This window comes from Macrotis lagotis, chromosome X, assembly GCF_037893015.1.
Source record: "Macrotis lagotis isolate mMagLag1 chromosome X, bilby.v1.9.chrom.fasta, whole genome shotgun sequence".
Taxonomy (NCBI): Eukaryota; Metazoa; Chordata; class Mammalia; order Peramelemorphia; family Peramelidae; genus Macrotis; species Macrotis lagotis.
The window spans coordinates 585,465,161-585,486,770 of record NC_133666.1 but is presented as its reverse complement, the minus strand read 5'-3'; the positions used below and the strand labels follow the sequence as shown (position 1 = coordinate 585,486,770).

General features: G+C 41.2%; 1 protein-coding gene across 10 annotated transcripts in view; it reads right to left on the bottom strand.

Moving 5' to 3' along the window:
* The window catches only part of ZHX2 (zinc fingers and homeoboxes 2), a 208,748-nt gene that overhangs the window by 143,904 nt on the left and 43,234 nt on the right, over positions 1 to 21,610 (bottom strand). For 9 of the 10 annotated variants that reach the window (XR_012471627.1, XM_074201554.1, XM_074201562.1 and 6 more), the window contains exon 2: positions 16,565 to 16,609. The exons of the other annotated variant lie outside the window; for it this stretch is intronic. The gene's annotated coding sequence lies outside the window, so the exon portion shown is untranslated. The remainder of the gene's footprint in view (positions 1 to 16,564; positions 16,610 to 21,610) is intronic. 10 annotated transcript variants of the gene reach the window in all.

Below are 21,610 nucleotides of genomic sequence, written 5' to 3'. Positions count from 1 at the left end.
AACAACAGCAGCAAAAGGAGTCAGGAAGGCTGGAGTTCAATCAAGCTACTTTGCTTAAAAATAGCATGAAATATGGGGGCAGCTAGGTGGTGGCCCTGGAGTCAGAAGAATCTGAGTTCAAATTTGGCTTCCAACACTTAATAATTACCTACCTGTGACCCTGGGCAAGTCACTTACCCCATTGTATTGCAAAAAGCAAAAAAAAAAAAGCATGAAATAGTCTTGGAATTAGAAGGGATTTAGAGGTGACTTAGTCAAATCTACTGCCCTATGCATTTTATAATATTTCTTATAACCAGTTATGGTCATCTGGGTGGCACAGTAGAGTGTAGCTATGGGCAGCTGGGTGTCATAATGGATAGAGTGCCAGGCCTAGAGTTAGGAAGATTCACTCATCTGTAAAATGAGCAGGAGAAGAAATGGTAAACTACTCCAGTGTCTTTGCCAAGAAAATCCCCATAATGGGGTCATGAAGTGTTGGACGTGATTGAGATGGCTGAACAAACACTACTACTTGAAGACCTACAGTGATGAATGAGTGAATGAAATATCATTTATCAAATTCCCACCAGATACCAATTCTGGAGCTATACATTAGAGATAAAGATTCAAAGACAAAAGTGAGATAGTTTCTGTTCTCAAAAAGCTTACATACTACTAGGGGGAGTGGTAGCAAAGGAAAGCAGCTTTGGTTTGGGGAGTTACAAGAATGATGGAGCCATAGGGAGCCCACTGTCATACCCTTTTCAGAAGCAATGGAAGTGTTTGATTTGATTACTTGTCCCAAAGTATTAAGTGGAAAGAGGAGCTAGCTGTGGAGAGGTGGACCTACCCCTTTAGACAATGGGGCAGCTAGACATTTAGAATGAGGGTTGTAAAACATGGTCTGGAACCAATTAGGTATCATTAAGTCAAGAGAACTTTTACAAACCCCTTGTCTTGGCCAGTTAAGCTGGGCAGGGCAAAATCCTGAATGGGTTAAATCAGCCAGGGACAGAGTCTGGTCTGGTTAGAATGTAGTTATTCCATTCTAGATAGGAAAAATGGGGGTGACACTAAACACATAGGGTTCCCCATTCAAATTTTATGAAGGCCTAATTGTTTTTGGTTAACATTTTATTTGTTTTCCAAATATATACACATTAGTAATATGTACCTATTGTTTTTTGCAAGGTTTTGAATTTTACAATTCCCCCCCTTCCCCCCCAACAGAAGGCTGTCTGATAGTCTCTACATTGTGTTTCCATGCCATACATTGATGTAAGTTGAATGTGTTATAAGAGTAAACCTAAACCCCCCTCCCCCTACCCAAGAATATGAGAAACCTCAAGAATAGAGAGAAAAAAAAATATACTTCAGTCTGTGTTCAGATTCCAATGGCTCTTGTCTTGGGGTGAGTTGCTTTCTTTACCACAAGTCCACCAGAGAAGTTGCTTCAATATTTTTCCCTCAGTTGCTATTACTAGCTGTACTTCCACTCTATTTCTCCCCACTCTCATTTATTCTATTCTCTCTCTCTCTCTCCTTTCATCCTAGCCCTGTCCAAAACTGTGTCTTCCCTCTCTTCTATCACTTATTCCTCCCTTCCCTCCCCCCATTCCCCCTTATCCCGTTCCTTTCTTCTCATTTTTCTCTAGGATAAGATAAATTTCCTCACCCTATTAAGTGTGTATGTCATTTCCTCCCTGAGCCATTTCTGATGAGAATGAAGGCTCACTCATTCCCCCTTGCCTTCCCCGCCTCCACTCCATTGAAAAAGCTTTTTTCTTGACTCTTGTGCAAAATCTTTCAGCTTCTTCATCTCCTTTTCCTTCCTCCCAGTACTTTCCTTCATCACCTACTGACTGCATCTTTTTACTATATTATGCCATTATATTCCGCTCCTTCGTATGTCCTGTCTATATATGTTCCTTCTAACAGTTCTTATAAATGAGAAAATTCATATGAGTTATCAATATCTTCTTCCCATGCAGGAATAAAAACAGTTCAATATCATTAAGTTCCTCATAGTTAGTAGAAAGGCATTGTTAAGGCCTTGATACTGAATATATTAAAAGGTCTGATGATGATGTTTTTCCTTCTTTCTCGAAGAGGACCATGACATCAGAGAGGTGAAGCCATGACAAGCACATGAATTGTATTTTACTACATCCAAGGGCAGCTAGGGGTTTTCCCTCTCTTGTGAAAGGATAGGGTTGATCTGGATGACCACTAAAGTATGCTTTTACATATATACTATAATAATATTAATAGCTAGCATTTATATTTAATGTTTGCAAAGTAGTTTAGAAATATTTTATTCTCAAACACTGTACACCCTAACAGCAACATGGGGGTGACGTTCAACCTTGATGGACTTGCTCGTTCCATCATTGCAACAATCAGGGACAATTTTAGAGTGCCTGTGTTAGAGAATACCATCTGTATCCAGATAAAGAGCTGTGGAGTTTGAACAAAGTTCAAGGAATATTCCCTTTAATTTAGGAAAAAAACCCCAGATATCTTATTGTCTGATCTTGTTATCTCTTATACTTTTTGTTTCTTCCTTAAAGATATGATTTCTCTTTCACCACAATTTGGATCAATGTACAACATGGAAACAAAGTAAAGACTGACAGAGTGCTTTCTGTGGGGTGGGGTGGGGGGAGGGAAGTAAGATTGGGGGAAAAATTGTAAAACTCAAATAAAATCTTTAATAAAAGAGAAAAAAATATTTTATTCTCACAACAAATCTGAGAGGTATGTGGTAAGATACCATTTTATCTTGGTATCTCCATTTTCCAGATAGAAAAATAGAGATAGAGAGGTTAAGCTAGGTTAAATTTAACTTCTGAATGGATATTGTCTCAGACAAACTGAGACCTGGCTAAGACCTTATCTTAAAAAGGGCAACGTCTCCCACTACATCCTAGACCATTGCCAGACATTCTGACCTGTTTTGTCACTGGACTCCTATAACTCTGGAGGAGAAAGTAAAGCTGGTGACTTTGCACAGTTCTGTCTCACTTAAGTCACCTGCAATCAAGCTAGCATCTTCCTGATGTCAATGATCCTCTTCAAGAATGAAGAGCGAACAACAGCAACAACAGGAGTCAGGAAGGCTGGAGTTCAATCAAGCTACAACCTCTTATTAGCTGTGTAATCCTGGCAAATTCACTACCTATAAAATGGTGATAGTAACAATAGCAACTACATCACAGAATTGTTTTATGAAATGACTTAGTATTTGTTAAGTGCTACATAATTCAGATATTAGTGTAATGACTTGCCTATTGTCTGAGGTGAGATTTGAACTTGGGTTTATTCACTGTCACTTTGATGTCCACTATGAAGTCTCTGATCTGTCAGAATTTATAGAACAGCAAAACTTCTATTCCTGAAGGGATAGGAAAAGAAACCCTAATCCTCATTCCCTACCTCTAAAAAAACAAAAAACCTAAAACAATCCCACCACTCAAATCTCTAGCTTGGAAAATTTAGGTCAGGACACAATTTTTTTTTTAAATGGGCTTATCTGGGTTAATGTGATCAGGTGGCCAGATCTCCCTTAAAAAGTCTTCTTCAACAAATTATAACTGAGAATTTAAAGTAAACTCAAACAAAATCATAATCATATTTCTCTGGCCTGGCCTTTCAGGCTTGCGGTCCACAAGGACATGGCTTTTTTTTTTTTTGGTTATGTTCTGTTTTTTTAAAATGTGCTCCCAGATCAAAGGGCAGGAATTTGGTTGAAGCTGTCCTTGATGATGAGAATCATAGATTCATAGAATGTTAGAACTGGAAGGGACCTTTAGAGGTTATCTATTACTCCAATTCCTTTCTATTACCAAGGAGACTGGGCTGAAATAGTGTTTTTATACTCAAGTGCTCTTGGAGTGCCTTAAAACTAACCCTCCCTTAATTAATCCTAACACAATATGACAGTCATAGACTCATAGATCTAGAACTGGGAGATACCTTAGAGATCACTGTGCACAATTCCCTCATGATACAGATAGGGAAACTGAGGATCAGAGAGGCTGAACAGTTTGTCCAGGACCCCATGTTATTTGAGATAGGATAGGATTTGATAGTGGAAAGAACACCAGGTGTTCTCAGAGACCAGCTTATAACATGTGGGACTCTGGGAAAATCCTTTTGTATTCTCAGTTTCCAAATCTATAAAATGAGATGATTGGACTGGATAACCTCTGAGATCCATTCTAGCTCTATCCATAAGCAGCTAGGTGGCAAAGTGAGTAGATTCAGGAGGCCAGGAATTCTAATCTAATCTTAGACACTTGACTCTTACTAGCTGTGTGACCTTGGGCAAGTCACTTAATCCTGACTATCTCTCATCCAAGGCCACCTCCAATTGTCCTGATCCATTTCTAGTCACTGGATCCAGCTGGCTCTGGAGGAGAAAGTGAGGTTGGTGACTTTGTACAGCATTTTCTCACTCAAATCTATGCGCTTGTCATATCACCTCCTTCGATATCATGGTCTTCTTTGAGAATGAATAATAAACATCACCATCATCCATAAGCCTATACAGTTGTTTCCTTCCGATAAGAAGGAATTCTAGGAATGAAACCTCACACCCACAAGATACAACATTAAAAGACTCTGTTACAGAGATATGGACAAACTGGAAAATATTTGTGGTCAAGGAAATGGAAATTGGTACAGTATTGCTTTAAGGGTTCCCAGCAAATATCACTCCTGTATACCTGGATTCTGTCATTCTGACTCTCCTATTTGAAGATTGGTTGGATTTGTGGATAATAGCAGCCTACAGGTTTTCTATTTATTGAACCATGTCACCTTTGCTTTCCCTCCATCTCAGAGCATTTGGAAAAAAATAAGAAGTAAGTATCCTAGACACAAGGTTAATTGATGGCTCCTAGCCTCCAAATCCATTTAGCTCTGGACTGGGGCCCTGAGGTTATCTACTGGATCCTAAGGGAAGAGGATCTGGGAGGGGGCTCAATCTGAAATGTAACTGTCTCCAGGTGTTTTCATTTTGCCCAAGGTGAGGCAGTCCGTCACCTTTTGCCAGGCCTCAACTCTACAGAAGACCAGACAAAGACAAGAGACACTCTCTGTTAGCAAGTGTGAATGATGCATCCCTGCATATCCAGCAGAGATGGAAATTAAGCTGTTTACTTGGCCGTATCCTAGGGGGAAAGAATGAGACTCTAACAAGGTAGAATTTCTTAAATGCATTTTCCACCCCCTCCCCACCTCATCTATCTTCCTCTTCTCTGAAACACACAAACAACAAACCCAAGTTTGCAAAATTAACTCAGCTAAAATTCACTGGGACCAGTTCTGACCACCTAATGCATACTAACTACTAACCAAGGAAACCACAAAGGATTGGCTCTGTTTCTTTCCTGGAGGCTTTCAAGCCCTTTGGTTTGCAAACAGAACTAACCCATTAAGTAACTTTCCATGCCACAAATGAGCTTCCAAGGTGGGCTATAAGTCACATCTCCATTTGGATTATGAGGCTCTGGGATTTTATTTCTAGGGATTCTGTTCAATTCTCTATTTCCAGGAGGTCCTCCCAGATATAGAAGCTGTATGAGGTAGACCTGAGTTCACATCCTTTCTTGAACAACTGTGTGACCCTGGGCAAATCACTTCACCTATCTATTTCCTCATCTAGAAAGTGGGAATAATAACAGCTTTTACTTCATGGGGTTATCATGAGAATTAAATGAACTAATAATATATGTAAAATGTTTGTAGACCTTAAAGTATTAAATGTTGTTATTCTTATTAAGTGAGACTGGGGTGAGCAAATCAGTCAACCTTTCTTTGTCAAGGTTTACATTTTAAACATGGCTTACAGCACCCTTTATGGTACAGAATTATAGAAAAAATACAGACCCATCCATTTGAGTAAGGTTTCTTAAATCTTTTTTAAAATTATATCCTTCTGGTGGGCTGGTAAAAACTTGTAGACAGAATTTCAGAATAATTTTTTGTTAATTTTTTAAAAATTTTATTAGGGGCAGCTAGGTGGTGTAGTGGATAAAGCACCAGCCTTGGAGTCAGGAGGACCTGGGTTCAAATCCAGTCTCAGACACTTAATAATTACCTAGCTGTGTGACCTTGGGCAAGCCACTTAACCCCATTTGCCTTGCAAAAACCTAAATTTTTTTTTTTTATTTAAGGCAATGGGGTTAAGCAACTTGCCAAAGGTCACATAGCTGGGCAATTATTAAGTGTCTGAGGTCACATTTGAACTCAGGGCCTGATTCCAGGGTTGGTGCTTTATCTACTGCACCACCTAGCTGCCCTGGAATAATATTTTTAAATGTAAAAAGTAAAATATTTAGGATTACAAATTATACTAAAATCAATCAATTTTTTTAAAAAGGCCCTAGACTCCAGGTTAAGAAATCCTAAATTAGAGAATAGCTGAAGAAGGTTATAGCATAGACATATACAGTGGAAAGAATGCTGGCTCTGGTTCGAACCCCATCTTCACTACCTGTGTGATCTTGGTCACATCACAACCTCCCTGGGCTAGATGGCCTCTAAAGTTCCTTCCGGCTCTAGATTTCTCAATCCCTTGAATGAGGAATTCAGAGAGACCTAGAAAGATCTATATGAATTACAAAAGAATGATTCTGTAACCCTTTCTTTATTTTCAAATTGCATCTGATTATTTGGCCCAACCTGATAATTTTATTGTTCTACAATTGTCCTCATTATTTTTACTCATCCTAAAAAGAGAAAAGAAAATGGAAAGAACAAGATTAAGTAGATTTCAATAATGTAAATGAAAAGATCAGTAAAAGGGAGATGAAATCAGAAATGCTGAAAAATCAATGACAATACCAGAGAGCAGATGGTAAAAGCATACTTCTTCTCAAAGAAGAGGAGCAGGGCAGGATGCTGTATGTACACTATCAGAGGCAATTGCTGAGTATTTTTGCATAATGACTTTTCTTTATTATAGGGGAAGGTTCAACAGAGGAGGCAAGGCAAGGGGCAGAAATGACTGATATAAAATGAAGGGCTTCAATAAAATGTCTTTTCTTTTAGTTATGTAGGTTGAGTCCTTGGCCCTCTCCTCTCCTTATGCTATAAATTCTCCTGGGTCTCAGTTCCTTATTTGCAAGATGGTTGGGGATGTACTCCATGATGTCCAAAGTCCTTGCCAGCTTTTAGAACATTTAGAAGACAGCCATTCATAGATTTCTTCCTGTCTTATTCCCATCCAGCACAATGCCTCGCACAAGCCAGAGTGAGATTAGTGTTGACCACCTTAACTGAATGTTTTTCCTCCCCTGTCCCATACTTGGTCATCTCACCCCTTAAAACTTGATTCAAAACATATAAATCCTCCTCTGGTCCCTTATGATTCTATAACCCCTTTCTTATTTTCAAATTGTATTTATCTGATTATTTGGCACACTTTTGTTTTGTTGTTCCATGACTTTCCTCATTATTTTTACCCACCCTAAAAAATAATGTAAACTTCAGAAGGTTAGGGCATATACCCAAAGAAGATAATGCCTCTTGGAGATGTTTTTAACATCTCCTAAAAGAGGTGGCATTTGAACCGCATCTTCAAGAAGCAGCTAGTGATTCTAAGTAGACATAACGAACAGGGAAATAATACATTCTAGGCATAGGCCTTCTCCCAAAAGAATGGGAGAAGGGTTGTATTTGAGAAACAGTAAGGTGGGTAGTTAGGTGATGCCCAGGAATATCTGAGTTCAGATCCTGTCTCAGATACTTACAAGTTATATGACCTTGGGCAAGTCACTTAACCCTGTTTGCCTCAGTTTCTTCATCCATTAAGATAAACCAGAGAAGGAAATGGCAAACCACACCTATATCTTTGCCAAGGAAAGGAAGCCAGTATGGCTGGATCACAATTTTTAGGGAGGAGTCAAGTATAAGAAAACAGAAATGAAGGAATGGGTTATTGAAGAGCTTTAAATGCCAAATGAAAATTTAGAATTGGAAGATGATCTATAACTCACATAGTCATCTGATGCAATCTCTAATTTTATATAATAACGCATTGAGGCCTAGAGAGGCCCAAGGCTACACAGAAAAGAAAGAACTTGAAACAAGAGCCTCTGATCCCTACTCTTGAAGCCAAGTCAGGTGTTCTGGGTTAGGATGATGCTGGCCAGAAGAGGTTCCCCCTCCACCCCGCAGAACACAAAGGCAGTGCCTTACACTAGCCTGGTGGGCTTAGCTCCTTCCCTCAACTCTTCCAGAACACTCCAGATGCTTCTGCAGACTTCAGTGACTGATAATGGGAACCAATGGCTTTTGCTACCTTACTTCTCTTTCCTTGGAGGTTGAAAAAAAAAAAATCCAACTAGTTCCTCAATTTGGGGCCTGACACTTAAATCCATATTAAATCTGTCCAGCCCTAGATCAGATGACTTCTAAGATCTCTTCCAGTTCCAAAACTTTATGACGTAACTACTGGAAAATCAATATTTTAGAACTTCTCTTTCCTTCCTTTTTTTTTATGTTTTTAGTTTTTGCAAGGCAATGGGGTTAAGTGGCTTGCCCAAGCCACACAGCAAGGTAATTATTAAGTGTCTGAGACCAGATTTGAACACCCAGGTACTCCTGAATTCAGGGCTGGTGCTCTATCCACTGCACCACCTAGCTGCCCCACTTCCTTCTTTCAAAAAGTCACTATTCTAAGTAGGTTGTGGATCTATAAATACATAAATAAAATATAAATTACAAGTTTTCCCCTCCAGGACCCTCTAGAGGATCCCACTCAAAGGGAGCCAGACTTAATTCCCTCCTAATTCTGTATTTGTATACAACTTGATCCTTTATAGGAACTTTTTTATTTCCAGACAGAGAAAAAAGGGAAAGAAGGTTGAAGACAATGACAAGAATAAAATCAGTGGCTTTCCTTTATAATATAAATTTTGTATAGAATTATTTAAGTTCACTTAACATATACCATCTCATTTGAACCTGTTGACAACCCTGGAAGGTGGGGTACTAATGCTCCTGCTATCTCCATGTTACAGGTGAGAATACAGAAGCTCAAAGTTGCTAAGTACTTTATCTAGGGTTCCAAACTTCCATGAGAGGCAGTATGGTAAAGCAGATGTAGCTTCAAAGCCAGGAAGGTCTGGGTCCAAGTCCTGCCTTTGTAGTAAACATAAGGGCTGAGTGACCTCAGGCAAGTCACTTAAGCAGCAGCAGCTAGGTGGTTTAGTGGATGGAGTGTTCAACCTAGAGCCAGGAAAACTTGAGTCCAAATCTGGCCTCAGACACCTACTAGCTTTGTGATCCTGGGCAAGTCACTTCAACCTCATCCTGCCTCTGTTTCCTCACCTGTAACATGATAGTAAAAAAATACCTACCCTCCCAAGGTTGTTGCAAGGATCAAATGAGACAATATTTGTGAAGTGCTTTGTAATACATTGAAGAGCTACTGAAATGTTTATTGCTTCTTTACCCCTTATCACAGCTATGGAACTTTTAAATTACAGACCTGTATTGGTAGTTTCCTATTCCAGCAAGTCCCTGTATCAGTCTCAATGATTGCAAATGTAGAGGCTGGATTCAAATCCAGATCTTCCTAACTCCAAGGCTAGTTGCTCTGTTAGGCTATACTCTGTTAGACTGTCTCTATGAAGGCAAGGCAGACATTTGTGGTGAAATAGTCTGCAAAGACAGCAAACTTCCCAGCGTCACTGCTATGAACTAGATTAAGGAAAGCAGGGATGGGGTATTTTTTCCTTCAGTGGTTTGTGTCTCTGGGCTCCCTGGTCTCTTGCCTTTTCTCTTTCTGGGTGGTCCCTCTCCCTCACCCAGTTCAGTAAGGCACAACCCATCTACACGTCATCCAACCAAACATCATCTTTACTGAGCAATGCAAAGGCATCTCAGGCTACAGATTACCCACAGCCAGGTGATAAATGATCTTCGGGCATTCAAACAGACACAGGCAGAAAAAAAGTCAGTCAGTCACTGGCTCCAATTCTAGCCTCAAACTTCAATTCTGGCCTCCAATTCTAGCCTGCAAGTTAAGTCTTCTCTGTCAACTTTCTGGGTCCCCAGAGATGTTGGGGCCTTTTCAATCTGAATCCAGGTCTCGCTGCCACCTGAGTCAATGATTCAACACAAGTCCCTAGAGTCCCAAACCAGTTTTTCCTTTGTACTCAGCACCTGACTCAGTTTCTTTGACTTGGGTGGCCTGTTTTGAGGAACCTATTCCTTTGGACGGTGAAGCAATTACCCACACCCTACAATAATACCCTCCCCCATTCTCTTCTCTCTAGGCTTTTGCTTTTAATGCTTTGTGAGTATATTAATGCTTTTAATGCCATTCATTCTGGGTTCTTTTCCATTTAGTTTCCAGTTTTGTTTCTTTTTTCCTTCTAAAAGCCTCCATTTTGGTCCTTCACAATCCAGATCCAGTCACTCCCAATCTACTCGTAAGGTTTTGCCTGTTTCTCCAGTCAACAATCATTTATTAAGCACCTACTATGAAGTATCTCAGGCACCATGCTAAGTGCTGGGAATAGAGAGACAAATGAAATAGTATTTGCCCTCAAAAACATATTTTAATATGCAAAACCAAAACATGTCAATAGATACAGAATATTAAAAAATATATAAGGTAATTTGGGAGAGAATAAAGAAAGACCTCCAAAAGAGAGGTACTCTGAACTCTCATTTCCTTTCTTGGTCAAATGAACAACAATTCCTCAACAGCTAATAACTGTTCAATTCTTCCATCCCCAGTCTGGCTGGAGATACCCCTGTGGATCCACAAGGAATTAGGGGGAGTGTTCTTTTCATCCCCCTGTCTCTTAGTGGCAGTGGGCCCTGAGAACCCCTCCACTTTCCCTCTACACTCCAACAGAGTGATATATGGAGCCATTCATACCATGAAGGCCAGAGCTTTACCAAACTAGATGAAAGGGTGGTCTGTGAGGGAGGGGCCTCATACCTGCATATGATAGCATTTCCTATACACTCCTTATTAAAAATCATCCCATTGTAGTTATAGGGCCAGTGCAAGCAATGGGTCACAGGAGACAAGGGGGGGGGGGGGAGGAAAGGAATTACCAGCTACTTCTGTCAATCATTCCTGTTGTCTCCTGGGTACTTTCAGTTCCATCAGGGTTCACCCAGGGGATCTATCTTTATTTAGCAGTTCTGTCATTTTTATTTATATCTGTGCAGCCTCAGATCATGTTAACTGGAGAAGGGGGTGGGGGGTGGACAGGACATTTTTTGAATGAAACTATGATGCTGACTTTCATTTTGGGTGGCTCCTAGTAAGAAATCAGAAAACCCTAACCACACCTGAAGCCCCCAACTGTGGTTGGGAGCCAGTTTTATCAGGTTTTCGGTGCCTATTTTTTTCCACATTTTTTTTAGGCCAACAGCTCATACAAAGCATCTCTCCCTTGCCCTTGGTCTGTGCAGGCAGCTCACTCCAAGGCAGCCCCCTTAGCATGTGCTTGGTCCTGCCCTTCCAATCACCGGTCCTCCCCACCCCGGCATCCCTCCACTCCAGCCCTGGACCCTCGGCTGCCACCACTGCAGAGACGGACACTCACCCTGCAGACAGAACCTACTTCCTCCAAGCGGGTCTGGGCACGGCCGCCTTGAAGAACACGGCCCAGGCTCCAACTCCATTATCAACTGAGATTCCTCCATTCAAGGATCTGATCTCAGCTTACTGTCTACTTCAACTGAAGAGCTGTTGAAAGCCCGCGCGGTGGATGTACATTGTATTTTGACTCCGGTCTTACCCTGGGCCTTAACTGATGGTGCAGGAGCCCCTCCCCCAGCCCTCCCACCTTGTTCCTCTGGTGAAAGAAGGCTTGGAAAGTAAGATGGGAAAATAAAATCTCAGCTAGAATCAAGTACCAGGGGCAGAAGGCAAGCTGCAAGCCTTGCTACAAAAACTAGGACAGGGTTCTCTTGAGCAAGTCTCCAGGTATGGCTCGGGTGGTAACAGGATATCATGGTCCTTAAAATATGCACACGCTATTCTGATGTCTCCTGATTAAGGCTGGCTGCTGCAGTGCTTCATAAATTTCGGGCATTAGCTGGGAATTTCAAAACCCGGACAATCACTGGCTGTTCATGAGGACCCTTTCCGAAGCACCAGGACCATTCATTTAATTCATTTTCTAGCGTCTTTTTTAATGCAAAATATGCTAATATAGTTCAGAACTGCCACTAGGAAATCCTCCTGGAAACTTGGGGGGCCCCCCTGCTCCTTTTCTGCTGAAGTTGATAATCAGGGGCTAGTGGGCACAAGAATAATGGTCTAGTGAAGAAAAGGGGGCCCAAGGCCCTGCGATTCAAATGTTTCTTTGTGGTTCCCTGGGCGGCAAAGGTACAGCCACCCTCCCAGGCACACATGGGGAATAATGGGCTCTATTCTCCTCCAAGCCCGAGTTCCTTCTACCATAGCAGTTATGCACTTAGAGTTGCTTATTAACTCCTTCTGGCTCTGGGGAATAATTGAGGTGAAAAGGAAGAAAATGAAAGATGACACTAGAAATCACTGAAATCTGAAGAGAAGCCAAACACCTGCCATGTGGTTCCCTGACAGATGACAGGTAGAAGGTTGTCTCAGTTTCTCCAATCTGCAGAGTGGCCATGATAATGAATCTGGGGAGGTCTGTCTTACAGAGGGCTCATATTAATTAAATGCCATCTCAAGCACCTTGGTTCTTCCCTACCCAAGTTCATATCTGAGCAACAATAAGAGATTGAATCACATCTCTATCCCATTTATTCACTCATTCACTCAGCAAGTGTTTGCTAATCGGCACACCTCGATATGACAGGCAGCAGGGTGTATATGGTACACAAAGGGCAACCTACCATAGCTGTTACCAAAGCTGGGTTTCCCAAACCTACTCAGGTCTTCCTGATTCCAGGCCTGGCACTCCATCCACTGAACCACCTAGCTGCCCTTGATCCAGGGGACTTGGGTTCAAATTCTTCCTTACTTACTAGCTACATGGCCCTGAGGAAGTTACTTAACTTCTTGAGTCCTCAGGTTTCCAGCAAAATCAAGAGCTTAGACTTACATGGCTTTTAAGGTCCCTTTTAGCTAGCAGCAGAAAAAGAACATCCAGAGCATCATGTGCCACCCTTGCTCCTCCTGACCACGGCACCAAGAAGCCTCAGCTGAACTGCATGGACTGCACTCAAGGAGGCAGACCATTGGTAAAGTATGAATCAGGAAGAAACAAAAACACGGGGGAGCCACTCAGGAAATCATGGTGTGATCTGAGGCCCACCTGGAGGATGAGACAGTAAAGGATGGATGCTGGAAGGGATCTCAGAAGTCAGAACGAAGGCCACAGTCGGCCAGTTAGTTGGGGTAAAAGACGTAACTCAAACCTAAGTTTCCAGACTTTAAATCTAGTGCTACTTTCAGGACCTTAAAATTTTTCATCCAGGGGCAGCTAGGTGGCATAGTAGATAAAGCACCGGCCCTGGAGTCAGGAGTATCTGGGTTCAAATCCGGTCTCAGACACTTAATAATTACCTAGCTGTGTGGCCTTGGGCAAGCCACTTAACCCCGTTTGCCTTGCAAAAACCTAAAAAAATCTTTCATCCCTTCATGAAACATTTTCAAAACAGCTATTTTTTGGCAAGGCACTGTTCAAAGGTGTTAGGAATCAGTCAATCTGCAACCAATCAGCACTTATTTGTTAAGTGTTTCCCACTGCAAGGTACTGGTGATAAGGTTCTGAGACAGAGTGAGGGCCTGGAGTTTAGAGATAAATAAGATAAATAAGAATCACAAACAGGATTTCCTCTTTCCTGATGTTATATGAGAATAATATTGCAGGGTCTTTTGTACATTTTATAAAACTTAAGGCATTCTATATGGAAAGAATGTTGGCTTTGATTCAGAAGTTGTTTAGTCGTGTCCAACTCTTTATGACCTCATTTGAGATTTTCTTAGGTGGTGAAATGGATAAAGCACTGGTCTTGGATTCAGGGAGATGGGAGTTTGAATCCAGCCTCAGACATTTACCACTTACCTGCTGTATGACCTTGAACAAGTCACTTAACCCTGACTACCTCAAATCTGGGGCCAGTCATCTTGATTCATATCTGGCCACTGGACCCAGATGGCTCTGGAGGAAAAAGTTAGGCTGGTGACTTAGCCCCCTCACTCAAATATAATTCATGTGCTTGTCATGATATCATCTCTCTGATGTCATGGTCTACTTTAAAAATGAAGGACGAACATAGAAAATATATTGGGGTGATTTGCCTTTTCCTTCTCCAGTTGAATTACAGATAAGGAAACAGAGTCAAATAATGCTAAATGGTTTGTCTGGGATTGCTATAAAAGCTGTAAAAGCTAGCAAGTTTGAGATGGATTTGAACTCAGGTCTTCCTGATTCCAGACCTGGCACTCTATCTACTGTATCGCCTAGCTGCCTTTCATTCAGGGGACTTGGATTCAAATTCTTTCTTTCTCATTTACTAGCTACATGGCCCTGAAGAAGTTACTTAATTTCTGAGTCCTCAGTTTCCAGTAAAATCAAGGTTAGACTTACATGGCTTCTAAGGTCCCTTCTAGCTACTACTGTGAACCAAAGCAGTACAGACTTATCAACACTTGTTTCTGGGGTCACATGAGTTGTTGGTCAGTAAAGAGGAGAGTTAAGTCAGCTGCTAAGATAAGAGGAAAATTCAGCATCTGAATCTTCAAAGCAAGTTTTGGGGTCCAATCCCAGAAAAGAGTTTTTATGAGGACAACCCTAAGAGGTCTGTATGGAGGACCCCAGGGAGCCCTTTTACAAACTAACACTGAAATGCCAAGTCCACCTGTGGACCACTCCCCCCATCCCAAGAGGCTAAGGTGTAACTTCTGGGCCTCAGTCACTCTGCTACCCCTCCCCCCAATAAATTTAACTTAGAATGAGGTTGGGGGGAGGGTGTGACTCACAATGAATGCTTTGGTTTGGTCAGAATGCAGCTTTTAATCTGATGCTGCTGTGAAAGACTCTGGTGGGCAGGCATCCAGCCATCAGAAAAACAAGGGCCTTGCTGGCTGGCTTGACTTGGGGGCCAGGGCTGGGTTCGGCCTGCCAGGACACTCCCTAGACCCCTAGGAGTTCGGGGTAGTACTTGTCCCCAGGTTGAGGAGATGCAGGGCTTGGCTTTACAAAGTCTTGTAGGAATCGACCTACAAATATACCTTCAAAGCAAGGTAGACTGAGCTAAAAGCAGCCTATTACTAGTAGTGAGCATACTGTGGCATTTCCCGGAGGAAAATGGGGATATTTTAAAAGTCCCTCCCCTTTTCCTGATCAGAAGGTTATGGAGAAAGAGCTTTGCAGTGTGGCTCTGAGCAAGTGACTTAGCCTCTCCCCATCTCAGTTTCCTCATTTATTAAATGAGAGAATCAGACTATGTGTTCTCTACAGTTCCTTCTGCTCTCAGTCTAGGATATGATTATTTCTGTAGTCCCAGAGATTCTTTGACCCAACAATTCCTACCCTAAAATCAATATTTAACATCTATCTCTTTATACTTTAGATTTGTCCAATCTGTCTGCTCCAGGCACTGTTAGCTAAATTGCAGGCCCTTCACTTCTTTCTGGGGAGGAGTGGTGTCAGCAGGGCAATATCTTTTGTTGACTTCTAGCTCTAATCTCTAATATCTTCTAATACTCCTTCCCCTTCGAATTTGGGGTATGCCAGATTTCTAACATTATACTTAAGAAGACCAGAAACTGAATTTAGAAAGGAAGAGGGTGGTGGGAAGAGAAGAAAAACCACTTCAAAAATCCTTCAACACCCCTTGTCCAAAACAATGACGACAACAACAGAAAACCCATGCAATGGATTGCCAAAGCACCCCAATGGAAGCCACATGGCTTGTAGTCGAAAGCAGCTTTTGTGAAAGGTAGCAAGATGAAAGCAAAAGACCAGGATTCAGGCTTTTTTTTTTCCTCCAGTCACAGAACTGGCAGCCCCGGACCCCACTCCCCCAAGTCTTTGGGGTCTCAGCCAGGGCTGGGGAGCCAAGCAGGAATCTGGAGCAGTGATATCAGTAGGAGGGAAAGCAAACAGGGCTTCATGAGTCCCAGCTGAATCAATCACACCCCCTTTTCAGAATTCAGAATCTCCCTTTAAAATTTTAAGACTCTTGCAAGTTTATCCAAGGTTCCCTTTCACGGGTGCACATGATGGATAGTTTCTTACAGTCAGGGCTCTCATTTATTTATTTCGAACCACCATCCAAACTCATTATCCTCTGCACACTATAAAAAACGTGCTGGGATTTTCTGAGAAGGGGATGGTGTCTGTGCCCTGGCTCTGGGAGAGACATGAATGGACTGAAAAATCTTTTGGGTAAAAGGCTGGAGGGAGGAGGCTTTTGGGTAAGCTGTGGATGAGAAGGGAGAATATGAATTAGAAAGTTAGGGAAGATAGGAATGGTACAATTTGGAACAGGATAACCTGAAGCAGTCCCTCTAAAGTCAATCCATAACAACAGGAATTACCTTGACTTTCTATCTTTGAAGAGATAAAAACTTTTTTTAAAATGGAAAAAGTAATCATTTTCTTACCTGAAGAGTTTTCCTCTCACTCACAGCGTTTGGGAAAGTCTTTGCCTATTAAATCAGAAAACAGTACATTAATTACTTCTCTGCCTGCTCCTTTCTCTCCCAACTTCCCTCTCAAGCTTGTTCAATGCCAAAGTGACAATCACACAAAGTTGGGAATGGAGGGGATGGTAATTCTGCCTGGGTATCTTTGTACTGCCCATTCCCCATGGCTAAACTAGTCTCCCTCTTCATCTTAGTTTTCCAGAATTTTTCTCTTCCTTCAAGATGAAACTCAGTAACACTTTCTCTCAGAAGCCTTTCCCAATTTTCCCCAATTGCCACCTCCCAAACTTTTATCTTGTATTCATTCTGTAAAAAATGTTTATATATGTTTACACATGCTACACAGTGTAAGCTCCTTGAGATTAGAGAATGTTATCTCCACAGTGTCTGGCGTACAATAGTCCTTAAATGCTTGATTAATGGTGCTATTTATGTTTTAGAGTTGACCTCCCTATATTCTGGTATGTTGCAGAGTAGGAAGAACCTTGGCTTTAGGATCAGTCAAGACCGGGGCTTAAACCCTACTTCATATATATATATGTGTGTGTGTGTGTGATCTCAGCCAAGTGGCTGAACCTCAGTATTCACATCTGTAAAAGAAGAGAGATAATGCCTGTAATACTTATCCTTTTAGCATGGTTGTGAAATAGATTTTTTAGAACTTAAAAATGCTATATGAACATTAATTTATTCATTAGTTTTACATCTAGGAGGGACCTCAGAGGTCCAACTAGTCTAACCCCCTCATTTTACAGATGGAGAAAGAGAAAGATGAAGTTATTTTTAAGATCATATAAATAGGGAAATGACTGAGGCAGAATTTGAACACAGATCCTGGGACTAATGATTATCATTTATTATTTTTAGAGTAACTAAGATGCATGCTTTTCAACAGACCACAAATATGAGCCTACTTGCCAGTCTCTACAGGGTTAATGGGGAGGTATTTTTTTCTTCAAAGAGGCCTAGCAGGACCCTAGCAAATCACTAAATTATGGACTCAGTAGGTTCAATCACATACATCCAGCAGCTTAAAAAACACATGACAGCCCGGCTGAGCGTTCTGCTCTCTCAGTGGGGGTTTTGAGACAGGGAGGTGAACAGAATACATCAACCATGGCAGACCACTTGGGAGAGGGAGGTCTGACAGCAGAACTTTTTTTTTTTACCCAAGATTTGAATAATAAAGGCAATTTTAAAAATGTATTATTACTATTAAACATTAGATCACCCTTTAATTTTGCCAAGTGTTTTTCAACTGTCTCCATCTTGATACTTTCTATGCACACAGGCTAGACCTGTTACAGTCTCCCTTCCCCCCATCACCCCCCCCCCAAGCTCCAATTGTTGGATTAATAGTCACCCAGAGGCAGACGTGAGAAGAAGAACTGGGAGAGAGGGAAGCCAAGGCAACAGCAGTGGGGCTTTTTGCAAACAGATATTTTCTGCAGACTCTCAGCTTTGATTAGCATATATTAAGGAAAAGGGCAAAAAAAATGTTGCTAGTCTTTCCTCTGCAAAGAAGCCTAGAGATCTGTAACCTGATGCCCCATCACTGGATGAACTAGGTCCACGAATAATAATGAGGACTCATTCCCAAAGAGCTTTCAAGTCTACAAAGTGCTTTCTTTGCTCACAACTCCATGAGGCAGAAAGGGCAAGGATGATCATCTCCCCCTTCTGCAGACACAGAGAGAAGTAGTAGCCCAGCTAGTGAGTTTTACTGCCAAAATTCAAATCCAGGTCCCAGAAAAAAGGGAAAAGCGGGACAGGTGGGACTCAGTATATCAGAGGAGAATAGTCAGAGAGCTGGAAGAATGATCAGGGACAATTTCAACCAACTCTGCTTCTTTTTGACAGAGGAGTCAATTAAGGCCCACAGAATGTTAAGTGACTTGTTCAAGGTCACAGTAAGTACCAGAACTCGGATTTAAATTTGGGTTCTGTGATTCCAAATTCAGGGTAATTTCCACTGTCCCATGTGACAATATACAACATAAACTATATGATATATATATGTATATATATATACACACACACACAAAATATTTAAATATATTATAAATATATAAAATTTAAAAATAATAAAAGACATGCATACATAGTTGACTTAGAAACAAAAGATTTAGAATTAAGTCCTTGACTGATGATTTCACAAATCACTTAACTCCTATAACCTTCAATTCACTATTTGTAAAACTGGAAGCTAATAATAGTCATACTTACTACTCATCATTTCAAGTTTTAGAGGCAGCTAGGTGTCTCAGTCAACAGAGGTAGGTCTGGAGTCAGAAAGATCTAGCTGAGTTCAAATTTGGCCACAGGTATTTACTAAATGTGACTTACCCCGATTAGGTCACTTAACTACTAAGTGCCTCAATTTCTTTAACTGAAAAAATGGATAAAATAGCATTACCCACCTTCCAGGATCATTGTAAGGAACAAATGGCACATGATCAGCTATTCAATCTTTTTCACTCTTTGGGAACCCATTTGAGATTTTTTTTTGGTGGAGATACTGGAGTGATTCATCATTTCCTTTTCCAGCTCATTTGATAGATGAGGAAACTGAGGCAAACAGTTATGGGTCTTGCCCAGGGTTATATAGCTAGTAAATGTTCAAGGTCAGTTTTGAACTCAGGAAAATGAGTCTTCCTAACTCCAGGTCCAGAACTCTAGCATACAATGGACCACCTATGTGCCATACAAATGTTGGCAATCATCACTATTATTATTATCATTATCACTACACAAACCTAAAAGTACTAGATAAATATAAACCATAAATTACTTTTCATGATTATTATTCTGATTTGGGCTAACAAAAGTAGAAAACTAACACAAAAATCATATAAACTTATATAAACATATAAACTTGATTTCTATTTCCAGAAGTACCAAGTAGAAAAGATCCAACTGCATTGGAGACAGAGCATTTGTTTAGAAAACTGTCTCCATCCTGACACTTTCTATGCATACAGGCTAGACCTGTTACAGTCTCCCTTCCCCCCATCTGAGAATGAGGAACCTTTTGCAATGTCAAGGTATTTCTTCGACTCACACATGATAGTATGTTTATTTGTGCTCATTGTTTGAGAAAATATATCACTGGGCATGGAACTCTAGTGATAAATTCAGCAGTCCCCAAGGATCTCTGCCTTGTTGTCTACAGGATAGGAGGCCACTGGTCTAGAAGTTTATTAATGGAGTTACTCCCCTGAGTCTGACTACTCTTTGGTAGAAGATAGACTAGAAGGAGTCTCAGCTTCAGACAGTAGTCATGCTATGAAAGAATTACAGAATTTTAAGAGTTGGAAGGGGTCTCAGTGGCCATCCAGTCCAGCCCATACTGAGATAAGACTCCCCTCTACTTCCAGCTTCTCTAAAGAATTCCAATGAGGAACTTACCCATTCGTTTCACTTAAAGGTATTTCTAAATATAATCCAACATCCACCCTAAATTTCGTCTAGAATTCTGTCTAGCACTCCTAGTTCTGAAATCTGAGCTCTCATAGAATAAAATCTGATTCCTCTTCTAAATCTCAGCCCTTCTAACACTTCTTTATCTAATATTCCTGTCCCTGCCATTTTTTTTGTTATGAAGACTACACATGTCTAGTTCCTCATTAAATCTTCATAGCAAAGACTTGTGGATTTTCAATATTTTTGGTTGCACCTTCTTGGTACTTCCCAGGTGACCATGCCCTTCATACATGTGGGATGGCTTCCAGCTAGACATAATACTCCAGATGTGGTCCTTAAATTTTATGGTTCTAATGAAAAAGGAAACATTTACTTTTGGCCCAATGAAGTGTCCTACAGGTACCCCTCTACCTATCCCCAAACAAACCATCCTTCATCAATCACAGGCTCAAAGATTGTAGAACTAAAAGGGGTCTCAGAGGTTGCTGAGCCCCACCCCCTTTTTGCAGATGAGAAAACTGAGGTCCAGAAAAATGAAGCAACTTGCCCAAGTTCACACAGCAAAGAGGCCAGATTGGAATCCAGAGCTTCCATGATTCCACATTCAGAGTCTTCTCCATACCATGGCACTACCTCCTAAGGCCCAACTCATTCCTTTCTTCTATACAACACTTTCCCATTCTGATCCATAGCAATCTCATCCAGCTAAGGACTCATAGGAAGACTCACTGTCTGCCATCCTCTGACAATTACCCACATTTTTTTTTATCAACTATTCCTGTATTATCATTCTTAAATTGTCATTTCACTTTTCAATATCTTGTCTGCCCAACTCTCTTTGTAAGCTCTAGAACAGGGAGGGCAAGTAAGAATATCAATGATAACCAAGCTTCCACTTCTCAGGAATCATGGTTGCAAAGTAATTCACATACATTGTCATTTCATGTGCTAGTAACTGGTAGAAGAGGTGTCTCAGAATCTGGGTCTTCTGCCTTTTCAAGAGAAAAAGAGAATTTCTCTGTTCTACTTGACCCCAGGGGGCAGAATTAGAAAGTGAAAAAAGCAGGCAAAGTTCTCAATACCAGGAAAAACTTCTTTAACTAAGAGCTCCCCAAAAGTGAACAGGGCCTCCTAGAAAAGTAGTAAGCAGGGCAGCTAGGTGGTGCAGTGGATAGAGCACTGGCCCTGGAGTCAGGAGTACCTGGGTTCAAATCCAGTCTCAGACACTTAATAATTACCTAGCTGTGTAGCTTGGGCAAGCCACTTAACCCCATTGCCTTGCAAAAACTAAAAAGTCCCTGGAACTCTTCACCCAGAAGCTAGTCAGAGATGCAGTAGGAAGAATCCATGCCATTCGCTAGGGTCCAACTGGAAGACTCAGGGGCTCCCTTAAAGCAGGCCCTCAGAAACACCTACTAACTGGCTTTCCATATGTCAGCGTCCTCCTCAGTCCTGTTTTTATCTCCATAAAATCAGGGAAATGAATTAGATCTCTAAAGTCTCTCCCAGGATGCTAGAATTCTGATTCTACAATTCCAAATCTGGTGCCCCCCAAGGCCCACCCAACCCCCTCCCCCCTGC